Genomic DNA, 26,429 nt, shown 5'->3' on the forward strand with positions numbered 1-26,429 from the left:
TTACTGAGCAGAACGCTGTCAGGAGGCATACCCCTACGTGACTGGTATCATTTGCAGAGGCAATGCGCCCGATCGGGAGTTCGGACAGAGTGCGCAGTCACGCAGTCTGTTACCATCCCAAGGTCACCGTACACTAACACGTTAGTGCTGCAGTCGAGAATAACAAGTAACTACTGATCAGTACATCACTGCATACTGGGCATGCTCAGACACTTAGACTCGGCACAGGGCAGACATGCATACACATGGTGCGATGGCATGGGTGGCGGAATGAGGACCGTCCTGTGTGTCCGGCCACACAACAGCAACCCGGCCATGCCACAGACGTGGCCGTTGCTGCGGGGAATATCTAGGTGCAATTAACCATGTGTAGGACTGGCCTACAGTTTGTTACATGCTACAGACAACCCTCCCAAACACAGGATACCTTCACAGATGTCCTGAGGACACTGGTTAGTTGGCATGCTCTCACAACAGCACCGTATTGGGTGACATGAACCACCCATACATAGCCTGGGAACATTACCCATGGCACAACACAGTACGCCAGCAGTCCCAGGTGTTCACACACCTGGCCACTGTTAAACAGCCATGCACCATACATACTAGGGGGGGGATGTCTGACACTTCTGCCCATCACACATGGTGAGGATATGCCCCACACAGGATGTACAGCCCTCAATGGTGATGCAAGACCGTATAGTGGATCCACTGGTCATCCACTCACGGTAACCAACACCAGCATGGGGGACCTCAGTGATGACCTCTCCACAGAAAACCACACACATCATACGACCGGTGTGGTACCCTACAAGTCCTCCATGCCAGTGTTGAACAGAGGCCAGACCGGCAAACGCCTAACGAATGCCTTCCCCGACCACCCACATGCATGTCTGCAACAGGAAAACATGATGACATCAGGACCTTGTCCACCACAGGTAGGCACATGGTGTGGTGGACCGCAGCCACTGACTACCTGTACATCAACAGTTGGAGCTACTACTTGGCAGAGCAATGACAGTACCAGGGAAACCATCACCCATTCATACCGGCGTCACCATACGGCCCCACATACCATCATCCAGGTTCGCTTGTGGGAGTGGTACTGCAGAGGGCACATGAGACAACCACAGGGCCTTCCCTAACTGTGGTAAGGACATGGTTGGGGGCACACAGACTCGCCTGGAAATGGTCCAGAATGGTACAACAGTCACTGCACCCACAGATATTGTCTGCAAACCACAGGACATGTTCCATGCATACATCCCCCCCCAACAGGGAACATATCCATCCCACCAGAGTGTATCCTCCCAAACATGTCATATGGCCTGGAGTGATCCCATATCTCTATGGCGGTTGACATGTCAGCAATGGGCACCGATGGTGTCCCTGGCTGTGTGCTACCCATCCTCATTGAGGCCCTAGGCCCACACATGCGGCCACTGTGTCATGTTAGCCTTACTATGGGCTATGTCCCCAATGGATGCCATATGGCATCTGTGGTCCCACTATGCCAGGGTAGTGCTCCTATGGACTGTCAACAGCCACACCCTATACGCTTGACAAGTGTTGTCTGCAAAGCTGTGTGGAGGTCCATACAGGTGGCCATGGTTACAGATAGCGGTGTACAGCCAATACCGGAACATACCCACAACTACATAGTTAAGGGCGGATCCTGCCTCCCGAACCTGCTCTTCCAGTCTGGAGTGGTCACCAAGGCCATTGATGGGGATACGTGGGTTTGCACACAGTACCATGACCTGGTGGGAGCGTTCAGAGCACACTACACATGGGACCCATGGAAAGGCTCGCCAGCATACATGTGGGGACATATGTCACCCGATGCTTCTCAGACAGGTTGGAGGTCACACCACACAGGGTTGGTGCTCAAGGTGCCTTGTCACACTCATATCTGGACCCAGTGGAGGCCCACAGGGCTCACTCCTGTGCTCCCTGCCATATGGCATCCGACCTTCCAATGTGCATGCAATCATAGGGGATTGTAGCAGACAAGGTATGCAGATGACTACGCACCGGCCAACATACCCAACACCCCATGTTACACGGACATCCACCTAGGGCGTCATAGACATGGATGACTGGTGCCAGAGCCATGGCCTGCTACTAAATGCCAGAGAAGGTGCAGCCCTACCCAGTGTGAAGGACATGTTCGTCCCAATGTCACATGTAGGTGGTACGCCATTAAAGATGGTGGACGTGTTCAGGGAAATGGCTACCACACCTGTCGGCAACCTCTGTCAACACACACAATGGCAATGTGGGTGTGAAGACATTCCATTGTGGCCTCCTGGTCTGGATGGAATGGCAACCACATCAGGGGTGTTCATTGTACCCCTGTACACATCACACACCACAGCAATGACTGCGTACAATGGCACATGTGGCCTGTAGCTAACCTGACGCCTGCAGCACTCGGAAGGACCGCAAACGTTCCACAAGATGGGGATGACGGTGCTAGGACATGTGTCACAAGCTGCACGGCCAAGGGGACACCGGCCGTGGATCTTCACAGCACAGCTGCTCCGTGGTGATCTGTGCCTGACATACACGGCCATGTCTGACCTGGGTGACATGGGCACATTCCACCTCCCAGGCTCCATGCAAACACGGGCACAGAAGCGACTGTCAGACACCTCAACACAAAGATGAGTGGGACATGCTGGGGGAACAGGGTTAACGGCCAGACACCCCCTACAACACGGGGAGGAGTGCCAGGGCATGTGAAGGAAAGGCCCTGACTGCCTTTGTCCAGGACTGCTAATGACGTGTGGATGTGTGACGATAGTTATGCGCCAGGCAACCTCTGTGTGTCACTGCTAGACCAGGGACTGGGGACTGATGGATATGGCATCCCCATCCTGAGGGGTGTTAGACGCCACACACAGTCATGCTAGGTCCACACATGTCGTAGGGCACATATCCTGTTACGTTCATGTGTGCCTATGTACCTATGTAGGGGTCCATGCCGGATGCGGGTAACTGTGCTATGCTGATGTTGCCAGACATGCCTGTGGGTACCCCACGACTACACGTGGGGAACTAATTACAGTGCTCCCAGTAGGCACGTGCAAGTACACCATCAGTATCATACGGGTTAACTGCACCGACATGGTGCTACACATGTAACCACCACACATACTGTGTACACATATCAATGAATGCTGCACCTGTCCTGCATGGTATGTCTGCTGCATGATGTCCGTGCACAACCCACATCACATACACACCTGTCACCAGCCATACACACACACCACAACATACACATCATGTACTATGCGGACACAGGTATCACATACACCTCTCACTATCGTGTCCACCCTGTGCATCAGAATATGTTAGCTTAACCGTGCATTGATGGTGTGGCTCACAGTTATGCGGCGGAGACTTCATCATATGCACAGGGTGATATGTGTGCCACAGGCATGGGCTGTACCAATGGATGACATCATGTGTGTGTGTAAGGGCCAGTTCATTGAGTGGGCATGACTATGTAGATTGCATGTGGGTGTGGTGGAGCCCTACAGTTGTGTCTGCTGTGTGTGGGTGTGTGTGTACACAGTTCAGTCATCTGTGATGCCTACACGAGGTATGCTTGGCAGCCCCTGACTGTACAGTGCAGGTGTTACGGCTCACTGTGTCTGCCGGCGGCGATGTGACCCGCGCCTGCCTGGGGTTGCACGGGCACGACCGGGTGGAGGTACGGACTGTCCACTCTCCGATGTCACATGTCCACTGGAAACGTGCCCACGACGGGGCCATCCAGGGCCACGTCCACGTGGCCTGCTCTGTCCTGGTGTGGATGGTGTAGTAGCAGCTGCAGTGCTACTGCTACCAGCACTGTCTGGGTGGGCATGGGAGGTGGCACGCACACGCTGACCTGCAGCAGGTGGTGTTGCTGGCACACGCCCACGTGCCCTATGCCTCACCCCTACCTGGTGTTCCTGCACAGACTGCGCACGCTCAAGGATGGCCAAGGCTCGGTCGAGGAGACCAGCCATGTCACCCAATCTCCTATCCAGAACATCGGCAAGATGCTGTTGTGCATTCGCCAATGCCTGGATGTTGTCATTTAGGGTACGGATTGCGGACCTGTGCAGCCTCTGCCCTTCCTGGTTCTGCCGTTCGGCACGTGCCTGCGCCGCCATTACAGTCTGGAACATGCGTCTGGTTATACCAGCTGCTGCACCCTGTACGGCAGGTGTATGTCTAGCGGTGCTCCCCCTACGAGCAGCACCTGCCACATGCCTGCGTGGCACTGCACCAGTCCTTACACTGGCAACATCGTGTGTACCCACACCTTCTGCAGCCACCACACATTCCTGCTCGGGGACAACAGACGCTGACTGACTGTCATCTATGGGCAACGGTGTTGGGGTATGTGTCGGCATCTGAACCGTGTGCGGGGATGAAAGGGACGTATGTGTGATGTTCTCCAGTGGCACAGACTCTGCCTGTGACGACCCTGCCTGTGCCTCATGCACATGGTCATCACCACTACTATCTGTGGGGACAGTAGCATCAGATTGACCGCAGGAGGGGAACGCACCTACAGCACCTGTCAATACAAAGACATACCATCGGTTACAATACACACACACACACACACACACACACACACACACACACACACACACACACACACACACACACACACCATGCATGTGATAATGCAGGTGGCATGCAGCATTCACACAACACAGACCAGTGAATGCAGACCAGACATTCATAGTGGCAGTATGTACACTGCCCTGGTGGGGACAGTACAACAGGCAGGTGTCATTTAGTAGGCATGCAGTACACACATTCATGGTAGTTTGCATGCATCAGCGTGATACACTGTGTGGCCGGGCGAGTTGAGAGTACACATGGCTGCCGACACTATGTAATGTACACCGCAAACATGTGCGGTATCATGTGGACATGTGAAGATGGTGTCCCACCGCATGCACCACATCACAATGGCTGTCACGGTGCAGTGTTATGTGTACAGTGTACAGATACAATGTATGTGTAACAGTGATGTCTGTGCAGGTACGTTTGCTGTGAGCTGTGCGCATAGCTGTACGGTGTGTAGTGCGGGCTCTGTGCCACTGCACAGTAGCAGGACACAGCTATGTGTCTGTGCGATGCGTGACCTGGACGCATTACATTGCCATGTCTGTAAGTCAGTTCAGCTGCTCAGCAGCACATATACGGTGGACATTGGAGGCACCTGTAGTAGCTGTGGAGAGGAATTCCATGTCACTGGTGTACTACATCAGATGTCCAGGGGGTCCACTACAGTGATGAACCCACTATGTGTGTACAGGGTGCAACGGTGAGTACCCACTGTGGATGTGCTGTGTGGCAACATGCCTGTAGGTATCAACCATGGCCTTGTCTGTCTGAGTCATTGACAATTGTGTGTGGTAGACATCGTGCACACGGCCCTGTGGTGGCCCATGTGACATACACCCATACTAGTGTGACGTGTCACATTCTCTACGGATATGCTGACAGTGTGGATGTCTGCTATGTTGTGCATAGGTCATATCATGGTGTGACAATGCTGCAGCCAGACATCCACGTGCATGGGACATGGCATGCGCCATGTCACAACGTGTGCACCCGATGCAGGGCATGGGTCACATTGGTAACACCTGTGCTCTGGCCAGATCACAGCTCACTATGTGGTACTGTGTGCATACTGCACTGGCATACCAATGCATACTACACATGCAGCCATTGTGTAACACCTACACCATTGTATGCATAGCTGAATGCACGTAACACACCAATAGGTTGTGTGGTGTCATACCACTCTACGGTAACGGGTGTATCTACTGTACATGGGTGGTGTGTATGTCGGGTGGTGCGAGCTGTATACCGTGACGGGGCACACACAGGTGAGCATGTCATGCCTAGACACATGGGGAATATCAATACAGCAGAACATGCGTTTGACTAGCAACAGACTTACCTGCAACAGACCCTTGTCCTTGCGACACGCCAGACGTACCTGTAAAGGCATTACACAAAGGTATACACATTAGCCATTACTATCTCCACGGTCAGCACTGTGCATGTCACATCATGCATGTGTGTGGTAGCATGTGCTATGCACATGTCTGCTAACACAACATAGCATACAATGGTTTGCATCTTGTGTGGCCATATACCTGGCATGTATTGCTATATCATGTGTTGTACTATGACACCCACACCCACGTCACCTATCATACAAACATGCAACACTGACTTACCATGCGGCTCCAGGCTCATAGCTCGGGAGACACCCACCTCCACGATGGACGCAAGTGGTTCTGTGTGTTGTTCCGTGGGTGTCCCCAGACTGGCCAGGAGCTCCTCCGTAGCTGTGAGTGGGGGCTGTGTTGGTGGCCCACCACCTGTCCCACGTTCTTGCCTGGCGATTGCAGCGGCACGCTGTCTTGCATGCCGGATCAGGTCTGTGCAGTGCCTGCGGATTTGTTGGTAGCTGCGGTTGTTTCCGGCCACGCTGTTCACCCTCCTGCACATCTCCTCCCACATCTCCTGCCGTTCCTGTGCCTGCTGTGGCACATGGCTAAACAGGGCGTTGTAGTTACTCTGGAGGTATGGTATGATGACCTCCTCCTCCTGTCGGCTAAATGTTGGAAGCCGGGAACGTGGCATTATCTGGAAGACACAATGATGGTGGCAGGTCACATTCACACTGCTGTGCTGGCATACTGTTGGAAATACATTGCTATGACATGTACGACATCTGCACAGTGATCTGTGAAGGGCATCGTGGCGGTGACACAGCCGATGTTGTGGCTTCACACCATTGAGCACTGGGTGTCACATCATATCTGTGTGCCACCCCATCACACTGTGCATGCACCATGTAGATGTTAGCCTGCCATGGACATGTGTACCTGGCTGCACCTATGTCCATATCAGTTGGCATAAGTCCCCATGTGACGTCTGTGCTACTGTTCACCTGGACGCTGTGTATATGTCAGTACACATCACGTCTGTGTCCATTGTGAACATCAGCAGTGGCACTGTACACATACACATGGACACCTGCACATGCATGTGTTGTGCCATGTACTTCCACACAGCACTGTACCAGTGCTGGACAACTTGCCACAGCTCACCTGTGTTACGTATGTGATAGACATGGAGCAATGTGTAACCATGACACATTAGCAGGAAAGGCCAGGCATAGCGTGTACACACACATTGTGCAGAGCGTCACACGGGACCTGGGGCATGGGGGGGTGGATCACGGCCACATTACTACTGTGTATGGTTGATAGTGAGAGTGCCTTTTGTCCATTGCACCATGTGGGACTGTGATAGCTCATGCAGCCTTGCTGGTCAGCTCTGCATGATATGGCAGGGTATGCCACATACATGGCACTGGGTGTGACCCACCCGGGGGCTGACGGTATTGGCAGGGTGGCTGTCCATTGCATATGTCATAGCTGTGTGAATATAGACATTCAACATGTTTATCACCATGGTGTGGACACTGTCCTCCAGCGAGGTATGCTGCACGCTGCTTGTTGAGGGTGTGTGTGGTGCATGCAGGTATCACACATCCATACATACACTGTAGCCCTGGCAGGTGCTATGTGCTGGGATGTTGATCAACACAGTGCTGTATGTGTACACACACCGCTATCCCATGCACATGGATGGCTGCCTGAACTGATGTGGGTAACACATATGTGTACATCCATTGCCCGCTGCCACCCACATGTCTGCTGCTGCACTACACACCGCCATCCCTCCCTGTGTGAATGTGGTGTTGGCCTCAGCAGAGGTATCCATGTATGGGGACAGGGATGTTCACATAGCAGGCCCACTGATGGTATCGTCGATCTGACCATACACATATGATGCACCGCTCACACATACAACCCATTCATATTGTTGTTCACAACGGTGACACAGCTATATTGCTATGGAGCCATTCACAGACATACATACACAGAGGCATGCACGTCCATCTGTGTCATTGCCTGGACTATTGGTGTGGTTTGGCACCTAACGTGTTTGACTGCAGGTGGCGCAGACCTACTGTGCACATGTCTACATGGTAGGCCTGTTCTACGGTAGGCATCTGTGATGTGCTGTGCACATCTCATATCTGCACATTTGGTTGGTGTCCATCGGTCCACGGGCCAGTGGTGGGACATACAGGGATGTTGCTGAACATATATGCATGCGACCCTGTACAGCTGTGACGCTAGCCTCTCAGATGCTCATGTGTCGTGGACGTGAACACCGTACACACACATGTGGTTGTGGGCCACCGTCCGTACCCATCTCCACCTGTGGGTTGCTATCATCCCACACACTCCTTGTACTGTATGTTCAGGCTATGCACCTATGTGGGGCTTGTGATCATGCAATACGATACTATGTGCCTTTGCACCCATCACAGACATTGTCACACAGGTACACCGGCAGCCATACACATCGCAGATTGTTGTCAGCACGTCACATGTGGTACACACCTAACACATCTCCTGTGGGACATGGTAATTTGTATGGGCATGTCCAGTAGTGACATACCACAGCTACCCCTACATGACGGCTATGCAGGACATGTCTGTGTACATCTACTGTGACATATACACAAGCAATGCCCCCTACCTACATCACATGGTACTACCTGTGGAGTATGTGTGTCTGCATCCATGCTATGGCCATAGATGACAATTGTACATCAATATGTGCAACATACCTCAGTGGGGTTGTCATGAGCACATGTTCCATGTGTCAATGCATTGTTTGTGTCTGTTGGGCGGTCATTGTTGTGCATGTTTTACATGGCTGACATAGTGTACTGTGTCTGATTCCAGGTACTTCATTGGGCTACCAGCATTGTACATTTCTACAGCACATTCCAGCCATCATGTAGCCAGCTTAGATGACAGTGGGAGGTGTTCCGCCATGTGCACATATGTCACACGGTACAAGGGTGACTGACACACATTGTCAGGACTGGGTTCTGACTGCTGTGGCTGTGTGTACCGGTGTTGACAACCATGACTGCACCAGATGGTGTCTTCTGGATGTGTGACATTCACAACAAACACCCACATTCACATAGCAGCACATCGTCCATGACAATTGACATTCCTGCATGAACACTGTGTACGGTATGTCTGTATGACCACTGCATATATCACTGGTGGCCACCAGCATGGCTGCCTACAACAGCAGTGTGTATCCTGTGCAAACATGGGTTACACCAGTCGCACCACACCTGTGTCAGATGGCCCTGTAGTGGGTGACAGTGCAGTTCCATTCATCATGTAACAGTATACATCGGCACCAGTATGTTGCAGACATGTGAACGGCTGTGCTAGTCGACATATGCACACATGACACATCACCTGGTACACCGTGTCTGCCTTGCCACCTGCTATTGTGACCACCCTGTGATGACATTGTACGGCCCACATGGACTTGGACATGTGATGGCTCAATGGTGAATTAACCGTCCAGGTGTGTGTCTAGCCAGGTGTCCAGTAGCCAGTGGTCTGCATGCAGGGATAGTCTACATTGGCCTACTCTGTCACTGGGACTGTTGACTATGGTCATACTGTTGTTATGCAGGCATGTGCTGTTTGTCCAGTCTGATAGTCATGTTCAACCACACTACCGTGGCACACATGATGTGTGGACATCTGCCTAAGGTGTGCAGCCCACATGTACATGTTCACATGCTATGCTGCCTGTGCAGCGGTGTCACATGTCTGTCTCCGGCAGGGCTGTCACAGGTAGGCACAGCATGCAGTGATGTGTGACAATGCTTACACCCTCCACTGTGCTGTACACTAGCACTGCACACACAGTACAGCACACATGTCATTTATCTGCAGTGCCTGGGACCTGCCTCCATGCCCTACACGGCACACCTGCCATTCCAGATTGTACACAGATCATACCTCCCAGGCACATACCTGGACTGCAACACACACGGGTGGGTGGTTCCCACACCACACCGTGATTTGCACACATACTGTATTTTCCCATGACACATTGCATCATAGGTAGTCCATGTTCAGATACCCATGTTCGTGGCCGCTACGCACATTGTGACACGCGACAGTGAATACACTGTACACCACAGGTTACATGCCAGTCGGGTTGGCATACTGTACATTGCACCTAGGACAGTTGCTACTGCTATGTATTGCCAGCAACACGCCCTTCCCTAGTATGGACTCCCATGTACCCACACATGCTTGGCCATGCAGTACGCATAGCTGGGTGACACATTACATGACACATACCATACCTACACTACCCTCAGCATGCACCAAACCTCCATGTGTCTGTGTGCTAGGCCTACACACCTCCCCCCTCTGTTTGCTGAACATCCGTGCTTACCATCCCTGCTAGCCACACCCTAAACACACAACCATAGCAGCATGCATGGTACATACACACTACAGCCGGTATTACTGACATCCACTGACAGAGGTAGTTGATGGCATGGCACCCCGTACGATGGACAGTCTACGTGCCTATGCCAACAGTGATCACAGTGCACTTCTGCTACATTTACACACTGGTAGGGACCATGCTATTCCACACTGAGACATGGTGGTACTGGCCTTTTCACAGACGCCACAGTGGTATTCCTGTTCCATGCACACGTGCTGTATGGGCACATGTTCAGGCTGTTGCACGGTAGTTATGTTCACCTGTGTGTTGTGTGTCACTTGACAGTCATGGTGTGTCCTGCTGGTGCATGACATACTCCACAGCTAGCTACCTACACATGACTGCCAGACATTGCAGTGTGGGCCCTCACGCAGTGTGGTGGTATGTCTCTGCTGTTTGACTACATCCACATTCAATGCAGCATACCATGGTCATGCAGGCATTGACGACACAGATGTTGCTGGCATCGTGCCTGCCAATGGGGTACCTACCAACAATACACACTCTCACTCACTACAGGGTTCCAATCCTTGGCTGGACATTGTATTAACCCTGTGGACACATACATAGTACTGCCATGCACATGTTATGTCTGGGAACACAGTCCCAATGTCACCTCCAACCGTGGTAGTTGTTGTATCCCGCCAACCTGGCTGTTACATGTCTCTGCAGCAGCACACGTCAGTGACTGCTAGCCCATTCATGTACGTTGTGCACCCTGACCACCACACTACCACATCTATCACACTACACATGGATGGTACTGCATTGCACGTATGGGGCTGCATCTCTACACCCATGACTGGGCCATTCAGTATGGCACTGGGCCACATCTTGACATACATGCTTCACACACTCATTGACTACCTGCATGCCTTTCCTGGCACCCTTGTTGGGCTTCTGTGCACCACAGCACACCACATCCCATGCTGGCCACCTGTCATATTATTGCATGGGTGGTTGGGGTGGTACAGAGGGTATCACATCAGACATGATCCGCTCTTTGCCCTTCAGCACCATTCCACTTTATGCTATTGCCAGTGTACACATCCAGCATCACATCGTACCCTATGTATCGGCATGTTACGCCATGTGCCTTCTGTACAGTTCACACAGTGGTGCAGGCATATCATGCTAACTACAACAAGTCAGGGACGTGTGGCATTGCACGTTCCTCAGACATGTGGCCCCTCATGCTCAGTATTTGCATACGTACACTACCTGCTGTCACACAGTACTGTACATGCCTACATATACCACTTCTACATACCTGGCAGCATTCTAGCTCATCCTACTCATGTTGCTGACACCCATACAGGTGTCAGTGTGGCAGATATATCATGTAGATATGATTGCATCAGTTACATCACACATAGTGCATACACATCACCTTTGCATACTGACAGTCATGCGGTGTGTATCACATGGATACTGTCCCTATACAGGCATATCACGTTGTACATGGTTGATGTACACACACATGTCCCACATGGTGCTGTGGTTGCCATATTACACCATGGCGTGGGTACACATGTGCAGGACCACGCATTTCTGGACCGTATGTCTAGCTGATACCTTGGGTGCCCTTGTACCTGTGCCATACACACATGTACACGCAGGCCGTGTTACAATAACACATGTGTGGTGTACCTTACACAATGGATACAACGTTACATGTCTCAGTATAGTCATGCTGTGCTCTCTACCCGGCTCAGACAGTTTACATATGCAAATGACAGTCATGTAACACATCTGTGCTCACCTGCATGCCACTAACACAGGGGTGTAATCTACTCTGCCATGGGCCATGTTCTCCGCAGTACTGATGCATGTAGTACTCCTACATGGCGTTTGCAGTGGGCAGGGTGGGAGGAGTAGTCCTGCATGTGTGCACACATGCCACATTGCTCAGCCCGGGCGTCTGTGTGACATCCACAGACTGGACACACACCATGCTGTGGGACATAGGTCCTGTGCACATCCCATCCCACAGGGGCACACTGTGTCACTAGTCATGTGATAGCTTCCTTGCTGGTAGGGTGACACAGACCCATGGTACCACCACAGCGGACGTACTGTATAGACATGACAGTTGACATCCAGTTCTGCCATTCAGTGGACACTACCATGGGGGGGGGTGTCAGTACTGTGTACATTGCACATGTGTTTACACACGACCCTGCTGGACATCATTGTGGCACACATTGCACCTGCTATGGAACGTTTGGACATGGTCACTTGCTGTTCCCTCCATTTCGGGTACCTATTCTGCTACTACATTGTCCCATATGTGCAGGCCATACATATCTTGTGTATGTACATAACATTAGGCCATCGCTCCATCATGCATGCTATGCCTGTGATACAGTCTATGATTTGTGAACATATCCATCATGACAGCTTTGCATTACACATAATTGACATAGTCGCCCCTACTGCGTGGGATACGTGCACGTGCGCACATTCCGTATGACATCGATGGTATATGCCCATGCACATGTGTGCTGTGACACTATACATACATGTCCTATCCCCTGCTGTGGCACTTCATTGTTGGATATCCACTGCCAGCATCAGCGTGGGTGGTGGCATTGTTCTGTGTTTGCAACCCCTATGGCAGACCTGGGGTAGGGTTACCACCTGTGCCACTTTGCAAGGGACAGTCCCTCTTTGGGCAGTTGTGTCCTGACAAAATATATTACAAATGGCAAATGTCCTGAGATTGTAGGACATCACTATATGCCATTCTTATGTAAGAGTTGCATCACATACTTATTTATGTATGTACATTCCTAAATGTTACAAGACACACAATAAGCAACTTAACTGCTACAAGACTACACTTTTCTTTATGCAAAAGAGTAGAGTTCTGACCTTTGTACTGACCATGGGTATGTGTCCACCTGTAACATCTGATGTGTGTCCCGAAGATTTCCCACTTTGGCCATTTGAAAAGGTGGCAAGCTGAACCTGGGGTTATCCCGGGTGTGTACATGTTGTCCCACTGCTGTGCACACGTTGTCCACAGTCGTTGGTATGCTGCGCGTTTTAGCATTACATATCCAACCTTCGCCTCTCTGCCTGATGGACAGGTATCTTTACCTACACACACCGTTCACATACTGTACAGATTCGCCATACGTATCGTGCGTTACACACCAGTACATGTCATGGGTTCGACATACCTTTCCGGCCTTTTGTTCTGAGTTCGTCTCTATTCCCTTGTTTCTCCTTCTCTATTCGTGTTAGTTCGGTATGAACATACGGTTTGAATATCCAGGGAGTCTTCCTTATATTCGTCGTCACCTGAGGCATGTGTGTTAATCAGGCCAATAGCTGTTCCTCGGTGTGTACTTATGCGCATATCAGCGGTGATCCCCCTTCCTTTCGTTCGTTATGCGTCGGCACTAGCCCATTGTTCTTTCCTCGTGTGGCCGTTGGTTATTTGCAATACCTTCGTGAGGATGGTATGTATTGTATCATGTTTGTGTGACTGCATCCGCTATGTGTGGTGTCAGGCACATTTCGCTGTGGTGTTAGCCATGGATTGTGTGTGTTGAGTATGGTATTGTGTTCGACATGTGGGTCCCCGTGTCCTGGCGGCGTCTGTCGATGGCGTTGTGCATTCAGATGTGTTACATAGCTGTTATTATCCTGTACATAGCGGATGCAAGGATGCATCAGCCGCTGCTAGTGTTTCCCAGGAGCTTGTTGTGGGTATGCCGCTGTCATTCACTGCCTGTATGTGTTTGCTACGGTTTTAGCTTTTATCCCTTTGATATGTGCAATGGGGTATATCTGCGGATGTGGGTGACGGGTACGGGGTGTGAGTCTTGCATTTATACATACCAGATATGCTTGTGTGTATGCTCCATCCCTGCTTGGGGAGCTGCGGGTTACCTGTCTGTTGTTCCGGGAATGTTTGTTTTGTTGATGTTGTCTGCTGTCGGTATTGCCTGCATGTGTGCTTCCTGCACGTATTCCTACTTCACATCGGTTATATATCTGCGGATGTTCGTCCGTGCCTACTATCCATTGGCATTTTGTCGCTGATAGTTACGGTGAATGTGGTCCTATACTTGGGGCGGCCTGTATGCTACCGGTAGCCTCCTATTCGTGTGCCGCTTGCTTACACACCGCGGTATTTACGGGAACGTAAGTGTTCACGATCGGTGCCGGGATAGCACATTCGTATTTTCGCCGTACATGCCTGTTGCTGTGTAACGTTGCCGACGGACCGTGTGGAGTCTACCTTATGGCCGCCATACCTACGGTCATGGTTTGTACATGCGTCCTTTGCATCTCCTGTTGGCTATGGCCCTGTGGTACACTTTGGGACATTTCCGCTTTGCATCGTTTTACGTCGCCACGTGCATAGCCACTGAGGAGATGTCAGTACTACTTTGTGGGTACTGCTGTACATACGCCTATGGTTCATGTACTGTATGCCTACGCCTGTTATTACACTCCGCCTGTGACATGTCATCTACATACACAGTTTACACTGGCACACACATTACACACACACAGCGGAACACACGACAACCTCACCTCACACATACACATATTGCCGCCATGGCTGTCAACCTTCTATTTCCAGAGTGAGGAACACACACAGTAGTAATGTGAAACAAATGGGCATAATGTGGAACACATAGTAATGGCATAGTGACAACTTCAGCTAAGTAGGTCATAGGTTGATTATAATATGCTGATTTACTTACAGTGAAGAACCTTTACTGACTTACTATGAGTACATTCTATTTACCAGGATGTCATTTATATACATTCCTAACAATGGATGTTTGACAGACATTTTCAATGTGGAACTTGGAGGAACTGCGAGGAACATGAACTGTTTTACACCCCAAATGAGGTACGTTCCTCATAATGTCGTACACTTCACTGGTATGCTTTCCGCTTTCGCACCGACGGTTGAACACAATACCTACATTGGCCGCATCGCCGGTGGCGGCGTGTATCTCCACACTCATATCCTATGGATATGACACGCACATATCTAGGGGTGCCACCTTTTCAAATACCCAAAGTGGGACATTTTTTGTAGGAACGTCAGATTTTGCATGCAAACACATACCCACGGCCAGTACAAAGGACAGCAATTCACTTTTTTGACAGAATACAAACCTGTAGCATTACAGTTGCTTATTCTGTTTATTATCATATTTAGATGTTTCTTCTACAAAATAACTGTTTTATGCAACTAATAAAGAAATTATGGGAAATAGTTTTGTCCTACAATCTCAGGACATTTGCCATTTTGTCAATGTTTTTGCAGGACACAACTGCCCAAAGGGGCCTCACAACGTGGGACAGGTGGTAACCCTACACATATCCCGTTACTGTACCGTGGACTGGTGACCATCCCGACACGCGGATATGTATTGATGCAGGTTAACATTTCCATGGCTGGCGTTACCTGCCCTGCCCACCCTCCAGGATGATCGGGTTGTCGGTCACTATGTTTACTATGTGGTGATTTCGCGTCTTACTTATCTGTGAACTTGCATCCCTGGGTTCCATATTACCCTGTTGTACTTTATATCTGTGTATGCGTACATATATTTCTACATGTGTACTGATATGTATTTCCGTATCTGTGTATGCACATGAGTACATATGTGGTCGACTTGCGGCGATAGTGACAGCATAGGGCTACGCCGTGTGCTGTAGAACCGGCGGCGTTGAGGTGTTGGCGTTCCATGCTCTGCTGGCTATTGGGTGTGCAGTGTTTGGCGGTGCCTTTGTTGGAGTCACACATACGTCCGCATACGGTACACATTACGGGCGGACATGTTTGTGTGGCGTCCATTTTACTGTGTGTGCAGGTCAGGAGGTGTCAGTCCATGGGGCCTACACTGTCAAAGTATGTGCTATGCGTTCCCTCTTTGCCAGGGCGTAGGCATATTGGGTACGCCTCTGTCTACCTACTGGGGCTGGCTCAGTGTGTCCATGGCGCTGAACGCCCTGTGCCTGTGCTTGCCCTGGCAGTTGTGGCGGGCTTGGTGGCCCTCCGGCATTATGTCCCTGCAGCAACTGTTTCCGCAGAATCATATTGTGTAGCATACAACATACTATGAATATGTGGGCACTTGTGCCTGGAGAGTACTGCAAGGCTCCACCGGATGTATCCAAGCACCGAACCGTGATTTCAACATCCCGAACACACGCTCTATGATTATTCTCGTTTGTGCGTGTGCCTCATTATGGCGTTCTTGCATGTGTGTGTGTGCATTTCTGATGGCTGTCATCAACCACGGCTCCAGTGCGTAGCCAGCATCCCCCACAAGGTGACCTTGTGTGATGTCCCCCCTGGCGAATACCTGATACAGCTGTGAGGCATGCCAGATATGGGAGTCGTGGTAGCTTCCAGGGCTGCCAGCACACACATCCATAATAATGCCCTGCGCATTGCACACGACCTGGCAATTGATGGAGGGGTATCCCTTGCAGTTTATGTAGCGTCTACCCTGCTCCCCGGGTGTTGACTTAATTTCTATGTGCGTACAGTCTATCGCACCCAGGACCTCCGGGTATTGTGCCACACGGTGGCAGTGGCGCATATTGCTAGCCAACTCCTCCTGAGATGTGGGGAAATGTATGTGCTCATGGGCATGTGGTAACATGGCATCCAGGAACTGGTGTAGTACCCTGGATGCTGATGCCTGTGAGATGCCCATTATGTCCCCGGTGGGCCTTTGAAAGGTACCTGTAGCCAGTATTCGCAAGCTCACACATACCTTTGTGTCCACTGGGATGGGCTCCCCTCTGTTGTCTCTTGTTCTCAGGCACGGCCGGCACAGCTCCACTATTTGCTGTAACGTGTCCCTGTCCACCCTGTAGCGCTCTACTATCTCCAGGTCTCGCAGCCCCTGGTAGGTCACCCTTGGTCTGAACACTCTCCTTCTCCTGTGAGGCCTACGGTAGTTGTCGGCACCACCCTCCGCAACTCCGCCTGTCTCTGCCACATACCTATTCATCACGGCCACGGCGGCACCCAGCATATACATATTAAAAGTTCCCCGTCTGTTTACACCCTACGGTGCGGCGTTTGGGAAATCGCGCTGTGTGTTGTGTGCATTCACATTTAATACTGTTGTGCTGTATACCCGGTGATGTCATTGGGTGTGTCTGTGCGGCCGTATCCACGGATTATTTCCGTGGTTTTACGCTTGCAACTGCAACGGTACTGCCTGTAGTGTTACATTACAGTTGCCTGCATTGCCTTCGCCTGTCATCTTACATTACTGCATCCTGCAGGCACATGGCATATGATGCATTTTATCTGCAGCCGCAGTTATGCTACCTCTGTACTTGGCTGTGCTATTTCGGTTCTTTGCTCTGTGCATTTCTACTACATCCCCTACTATCTTTGCACTCATATGCCTCCCCTTTCCCGTTATGCAGGAGTCTGCATGCAGAGTTATCAGCTGCCGGCGTTTGCCCTTCCTGCATTGATTGGTGTTAATTGCTCATTACGGATCCATTTACACTGCTTCCGCATTTCCTCGTATTCTCCGCATTACCTTCCTATATCCGTGGTTGTTGACGGTGAGGCCGTCACATGACTGGTTTAGGGAACGTAGTCATCCTCGTGCACATGCATTTGTACGCGCATTCTGTACTCTCAGCGCATCTATTTCCTAACACGCCAGTCCTGATGCTGTGATGTGCATTGTACAGCCCAGATTTGCTGACCTCCAATATCCTTCCTCCTACAGTGGCACACCCTCTGTGGTTGACATGTATCTCGTGTAGGCCACTCGGTGTAGTACCGCCGCTTGCTCCATCCTTACGCCGCGCCATTTTTGCGATTCACTATTATCTGCCTCATTTGCATGGAATTGACTCCTACTACATGGTTACGGCATCCAACACCGCCACCACTCCTTGACAACCATTGCGCTGGGGTTGCAGCTTTACATACATACTATGGTGTGTGGTGGCTGTGCAGCTGATTTGTGTTCTACTGCTCTTTTAGGACATTGTCATATTATTTCATTGCTTTGCAACTTCTGTGCACATATCCCGGGTCTGCTGTTCTTTCTACATACGTGCCATTTATGTCATTTTTTACATTTTGTGCATATTTTCTTTGGACATTCTCGGTGCCTTTCCACATTGGCATATTGCACCTATATGATACCTGACTTTGACAGCCTTCCGTTACTCCTCCGGTATGTTTGGGTAAATGTAAACCGCTTTTTGGTTTACATTGCCGCGTTCTTACGCTTACGCCTGCGCCACTTCGTGGATCGCTATTTGCCCTCATTTGCATGGTGCAATACCGCACACAGTGTGTTTTGCATACCTACGCCGGGGGCGGAGACGGTCCGGCGCACGCCGGTAGTGCACGTGGAATTCATTCATACCTGAATCTCTAAGCAGCCATATTTGGCGTTATAACGCCGACGCTATGCTGGCGCCTGGCGCAAGGTTCATGAATCCCGGGGTATATCTGCTTTGTTCAGTTTCAAATATTTAACTATACTTCCTCTTTTAATGTGATTATTAAGGCCACTGACATTTAAAGACATACATTTATAGGAAAATATTTTCAAGGATACAAATATGTCTGTTAGTTTTAGTTATGGGCAGGTATTTAAAAACAAATAAAATTAACAAAACATTCATAACTATATACAACTTTAAACATGGAAAATTAAATCCCTGGCTTGATGAACATGTCATCCGAGCCACCATCTCTAACAATCCTATGTCAAGTTAACCTTTATAAAAAAGGTTCAGCCCTCTATTGATTACAGTTAAGCATATTCAATATTTCTTTAACATTGTGCTTTATGTTGAAAATCATAACGACTCAAGACTTCTAATAAAATAATACTATATAGACCTAGTTGTACATAAGATATAATTCTAAAATAAATGCTCATATTTAATATATTTCTCTGTTTTTAATAATATGATTGTATTCTCAAATTCTGATATATGTATAACTGACTCAAACAACATTGTGAAAAACTGAAACCTTTACTGACAATGATAATACCTCTCTAATTATGCCTTAAATTATGAGTAGTGAATATATATCTAATTCTAATTTACAATTTACATTAGTGTTTCATATTATAGGAAAAATTTAATTAGTAGTTAAGCGCAAGTTTCTTCTTCTTCTTTCCTCTATCTCCTCCCCTTCCACCCACTCTCTCTCCACTGTTAGTTTATTGACTACAACTGGTATAATTTATCTGAAGGTTAGGAGTGTGAAACTTATCATATTTAATTTGTGCTATTATATTACTGCATGTTTTTTAATCTTATTAGCTTATAATAATCATTCCTTTCCTTCATTTCTCCCAATCCCCCTTTTTACTTGTGTGTAAAATACAATTTTTATACTAGGTTTATTGCAATTGCTTTATATGTTGATGAACTTTGCAGTTACATTTTGATTATTCACTAAAATGCTAGTCTTACATGTTATGTGAATGAATTTAGTATAGGTGTGTACCTCTTTAATTAGCTATTTTATGTATATATAATGTATACCAGAGGTTTGTTTTCTTTCATTCTTAGATTTAATGCATTACTTACCTTTACAGTTTGTGATCTTTTCTATAATCCATAGTATGCTAGTCTACCATTTATCATGGTGTGCTCAATAAACATTTAATATTATTGAATTATTACATTGTCAATGGTGCTTTCCTTTTTCCTTTCTTTCTTTTTTCTCCTCTCTTCCCTCTTTTAAAACTAAAGAATAAAACCAGTATGCATTTCTTCACTTCCTTTTACATAACTAATGTTTAATGTGGCATTGCAACTGGGGAATTAGATCTGTGTGCATTTGTGTCAAATGTTTAACTCCTAACCTATACCCTCACTAGTTGTATCTGTAATAATTTTATTCTAATTCTACTGTCAATGAAAGGAACCTCTCTTCCTCCTCCCCTTCACCCACTCTCTCACCCCTCCTTTGGGTGCTTACATATTTTAAGCTTGTTCTCCCCCCACAATATAATGATTATTGTTGGTTTCTAATGTTTGAACTGTTTCTATATCTGTACAGCACAAAATTATAAACTTGAGACAAAAGTTAACTGGTGGGTTTTGCTTTAAAATGTGTTTTGTGACAGACTTTCTTTCTTGAATTAGAATGTCCATATCCATCTAACTATCTTTGCACTTAGTTATCTATCTTAAATCTTCAAGGGAGTATTCAGCCTAAGACTCTACCTTCACCCATTGTACCGTGTTTTGGGAAAGGATTAAGAGTGTATTCCAGATTTGCTTGTGTTGATCAGTGCCTATATAGTAATAATATATCACAATATTCATTTAAATGAATGCACTTACTGATTTCAGACTGTAGGCTAAAAGCTATCTGCTAAACCAAAGCTTAGTTTTGTCTTTTTGTCTGTGAATTCGCAGTTTAAATTACTTTAAAGTGGTTTGTGTCTTTCGCGACTGTATAACTGCCACATTCCACCATTTTCTTCTGTCACAGATGATTCTTGGTATGCGACACAGGTTCAAAGGTCAAATGCATCGTAGATTCAAGTTCCCACGGTCGTGTGTTAACTTTGAAGAACTGTCAAGTTCTGAAATGCTCGAGCCCTGGTTCTTGCGAAGCTTTTCCTAATTCTAGTGTCAATGGTATTCTCGAGGTATGCGAAGAAAGTTTTCTGAAGTAATTCTTGCTTTAATATGCTCATGGGTTGTAAAAGTAGGAATCAATGCATGTAAAAAAATAAATAAATAAATAAATACGCAGGTCAATACTGTTTTTTAAAGAAAACTGTTATCAACAGTACAAACCATCTACAGCACATCTCCAGAAGGATCCTTCCCACCCCAGATGACTAGTACCATATTTTATTTTAAAGGAAAGAAAACGAAAACATATAATATTTCATTGCAGCTGTCAAAACACGTTCGAAAGTCTCTCTAACAGTATGCGTGTAAGCCCAAAGTCTCTCCCCCACCACGAAACTTACAGCAGCTCTATCTATACCAATTTAGAGTTCTATATTTGTAACATAGTTAACATTTGAAAAGGACATTTTACACAGTATGTTATTTATACCAGACACCTTGTTAATTAAAATAAACTATAGTTCACAGTCCTTCACATTCAAAACAAGTTTTATGAATTTATATAGCCACACATGCTTATTCTATCACACTATTGGGTATATAAGGGAAGAGAACCTAAACAAAATGAAAGGGAACAGGACAGAGATGACAAGTAAGGTTACTTAGTAACAGGAACAAGTAGGGTGAGGGGAAGAAAGAAAAAACAGGCATATATATTTACACATACAAATCATAAGACTTTACCTCATAGTTTGTTGTGTTGATCTTGTTTTTAAGGGATTATGTCCACTGGAAGTTGGAGATTGTATGTATTATTTCCCTTTGAGTTTTTTAGTGATTTTGTCATTTGTTGCCTTGCCATTATTAGCCTCGTTAGGCTTGATAGGCAGAGATCCATATCTTCTAATTTATCTACTAAGTTGTGCCTTTTGACAAAGTCTGTTGCTTCTTCATTATTGTTAAAGATTTTCTGACCATCAGGAAGAGTGATTTTAATTCTGGCTGGAAAAAAGTATCTGGGCTTTTATATCAGATTTTTTGAGGTCTTTAATGAGAGGAACACATGCTTTTCTTTTTGCTATGGTTACAAATGTGTAATCATTATCAAATCTAATAATTCTTCCATTGTCTTGAATAGGATTTCCTGACCAGGCAGTTCTTAACACTATATCTTTATCCTGTGTTGACAAGAACGTAACTATGATAGATCTTGCTGAAGTTGAATTACTTGATGCAGAAGGATTTGACAGTGACCTATGAGCCCTCTCAATTCCATAAGATAGAGGGTCAGGAAGGTTTAATACTTCGGGCAGCCAATTATTTAAGAACAGAACCATATTACTTCCTTCTGACGTTTCAAGGACTCTATAATTTCTGATATTATTTCTCCTTGATCTTGACTCTAAGTCTTCCATTTTCTCTATTAATAAGTTATTTTGTTTCAATAGAAATTTAATTTGACTGTCATTCTCCATCTGTCTTCCATCTATTTCATTTACAGATTCCTCTATGCTTGCTATTTGATCTGAATGTTTTGAAATTATCTCCTTCAAGTCTTCCAATTTGCTTCTTACTTTCTTTTTTCATATTTTCCATGATGTTTTCTAAATTGTCCATTTTTGTGGAGAGATCTTGTATACTTGTAATTATAGTTTGTAAATCTTTTTTCATGAAGCTGTCTTGAGCCGAGGATTTTGAATGGCTCATGACTACAGCAGGCTGTATACAGTTGTTGAAGTTCTGGCAGGTAATTTGTGAGAAAGAAAATCACTGAAAATTCAAATTCTTCAAATTCTTTCCTCAGCTGTTAATCTATAGTAGTAGAAAGAATATTTATAAGGAGAATTTTCCAATGTATTTCAAAAATGTCCAATTAAATTCTGTCAGAAATAAAATTTATAGGCAGAGCTTCAGGAAGCTGCTGTTCTCACTCTGACATCTTGGCCACACCCCTCATCTTTTGCATTTCTAATAGCAATTCCTCAAGCCACCTGTATACAATATGCAGACGATTCAACAATCATATGCTCAGCTAACTCCCCCTCAGAACTACATTCTTCAACTCAGAAGGTATTCAACACAATAGAGACCTGGTTTTAAAGCATTGCCTCCTTCTAAATGCTAAGAATACAAAGCTCCTACTCTTTGTACCTACCAGTAAGTCCTCCCCAATAGACTTCTCAATTAGTTCTAACAGCAGTACCCTCATATCCCCAGACTCCACCACTAAACTGTTAGGAATTACTATTGATAATAACCTTAACTTTGACAGCCATATAAATAACACTATAAAATCTGTAAACAAAAAACTTGGCTCCTTATACAAAATCAAACCCTTCCTAACACAATCAGCAAGAACCAAAATTGCTCACTCTCACTTAATCTCAACACTTCTTTATGCCTCACCCATTTACTCTAATCTAAAAAAAAATAACCTTAGCAAACTAAATAATTGCTACAATAGTATTGCCTGATTTGCTGCTGGTAATCCCTTTAGAACCCATCATTGTCTGAACCTACTGCAACTAGGCTGGCTAGAATTACAAAATCTCCTGGCATATACGCAAGTCAGCATTGCCTACAAGCTATTATACCAACCTTACAATACTCCTATACTCTCTAACCTTATCACTCCCTACAAAAGCCTTGATTCACTACGCTCCTCTAACAAACTTCTAGCCACCACAATAAAGTCCAACAACAAAGCAGGTGATTCCTTGTTCTCAAACACTATAGGTAAACATTGGAACCACTTACCTATAGAACTTACCTTACTTCCATCTCTGCCTCTTTTTAAACAAAACCTCAAAAACCATCTGAAAATCCATTGGCTATGCCCCTGCAGTAATCCTGATTAATCGTTTTATTCTATACTTCTCACCACTCTCTTTCACTTTCCTTCCTCAACACTGTAGCTTATCACTGTAAGGACAGAGCTGTAAATAATATTCCATATAATACCTATTGTACTGTTTCTTACCTATGCATTGTATAACTTTTCAATTTTATCAAACTTTGTCTGACACTGTTTAACAGTTTTATCTTTTATCCTTTATATTGTGTATATATAGTTTGTATATTCTGCTGTGCTTATATTGGAGCTTTTCTCCCCGGGCCTCTACTGAAAATGGAAATATATCCAGCTAGACTAGTCCGTTTAACAAATGTAAAATAAAAATAAATAAATAAAAATAAAATAAATGTATATTTCTGGGTTTCTCCAGATTTATTCTGTCCAAGTCCTTTGAGTTTACTATGATGGGAATGAAGACCATTCCTAAGTCATGGTATGATTACAGTTAATAAAAGTATTATTTCAATCTTTGATATTAGCCAGAAAGGCTTTTCACAGCACCTGCAATGTACACAGAATGAACCTCTTGTAATTCATTTGGAGGTTGCATTTATTAATAGGATATCTAGATATGACTGTAAATTCTTTTTTATTAGACCAGTTATTCCTACTGCTATCAGAATTGCCTGGGTATCTTTCTTCCACATTGGTCTTATTTTAAGCTGCAAATTCTGCTATTTTATGACTTTTTGTCCCAGTATGTAAGACATTGTAATCACCACATGCACCTGTTTCAATGATCAATATTACTGTTGTCATTTCTCCTGGATTACTATACCTGATTCTCTTGCATCTGCTTTTTTTAATTGTTGGCAATGGTATGATTTAAACTTTATCATTCTCTACAGTGTTTTAGTTCAGGTTTCCAATTATTCTCAACTAATTCAATATTATAGTGTTTGTACAATCCCTCAATGCAACTGCCTTACCAAATGATTGTGCCTTTCAGTATACAGTCCCTCTGCCATGGGTGTATCATAACCAACAACAAGATGTGTGACTGTTTCCAGTTCTTTTTTTACAGAACCTGCATTTATCTGTTTCTCCCCCATGTTAAGTGGACTTTCTAAACCAATGTGTATGCAGTCCCTATCCTCTGCTGACATAATTAACTTGTCTTCTTTTGGATTCATGTAACTTCTCCTGTGTCAAACCCTGCATTTGTTTTAGGATATGTCTGTACTTACCACAATATGCATTTCCTTCTCATATGATCCATCTCCTTATATTCTTTTGTTTGTTTTCTGGCACATTTATTCTGATTTTTGTCTACTTCTGGCTTGATACCCATTCCCACATGACACTGAAGTACTTCTGCTAAACTAAAAGAGGAGTCATCCGACCTAGACCTAATCTCCTAATGTTTTAAAACTTTCACTCTGGGCCTGGTGAGGTCGGTAGATATGCATACAGTCCCAAGACTGCAGATCTACACATCTAATCAACTTTGAGGAAGACTATACCTCCTTCAGAACAAGGAATATATAATATTGGTACACTCTTATTTTTAGATATAATCTGATAAGCATGGAACATTTTTCCTGTTTTCCTGTCCATCTGATTCAATAGCTTTTGGCATCAGTCAGTCACCCAAAAACTGTAAGTTAGAACAGGAAGAACAAATTGTCTTGGGGTAAAAAAGCTCCAAATTATTACAAGATATTTTAAGAATAATAATTTTACAACCTTCAAAAATAAAACCAAAACCATCTGCAGTACAAATAATTATAACAAATTAGACATAATTTAAAAACATTGGTTAACAATTGATACAAGGTAAATGACAGTCATTTAAGATTTAGAGAACCTTTAGGCAATTTGTATAGAAATTAAAGGTAAGTTGTCTAATACAAATAGGAATTGCAATATGAAGAGAGGGAAAAACAAGCTTATGGTATACTTATTGAGAAAGGCAGGGTAGAGAATTAGATAGCAGTGTGGATGTTAGTGATAAAAGGAGAGTAAGGGGGCATAAGGAGTGAAAAGGCACTTGTTCACATTTAGGGATATAGTTTATGCTGGCTTTGAGCAGGAACAGAGCCTGCTTTTAGCTAGGAAGTCCTCCACAGTGGTTTTGAAAGATAAAAGGGAGGACATAGACCTGATGGATACAGGTAAAGAGTTCCAGGCCTTAGCAACCTTGTACGAGTACCAAAAATACCTAGCAGATTTGATAGGTTTGTAGGCAAACAGGATTTTTTAGTCAATGGATCACAATGACCAACCGGGAACATAGTTGTGTAGAATGTTTTTTAGTGGTGGCTAGGCAGATGGACTTTGGATAATTTTATAAATGGTAAGAAGTTGTGTATATGTTAGTTGATGTGGCAGATCTGACCAATTTTGGCTTTTCAGTGCTGCACAGTGGTGTGTTCTGAAAGGGGTATGTGCTGCAAATTTAGCAACTTTGTTATAGCATTGTTGAAGTTTTAATTTTTGTGAAGCCTGGAATTAGTAAGGATGGAAGCACCTTAGAGAAGAATGAGAAGAAGATAAGTAGTGGCAAGTGTAGCTTTAGTTGCATCAGTGAAAGGTTTGGGCTCTG

Source organism: Protopterus annectens, chromosome 8.part1 (assembly GCF_019279795.1).
Source record: "Protopterus annectens isolate FY-2018-M chromosome 8.part1, PAN1.0, whole genome shotgun sequence".
Classification (NCBI taxonomy): domain Eukaryota; kingdom Metazoa; phylum Chordata; order Ceratodontiformes; family Protopteridae; genus Protopterus; species Protopterus annectens.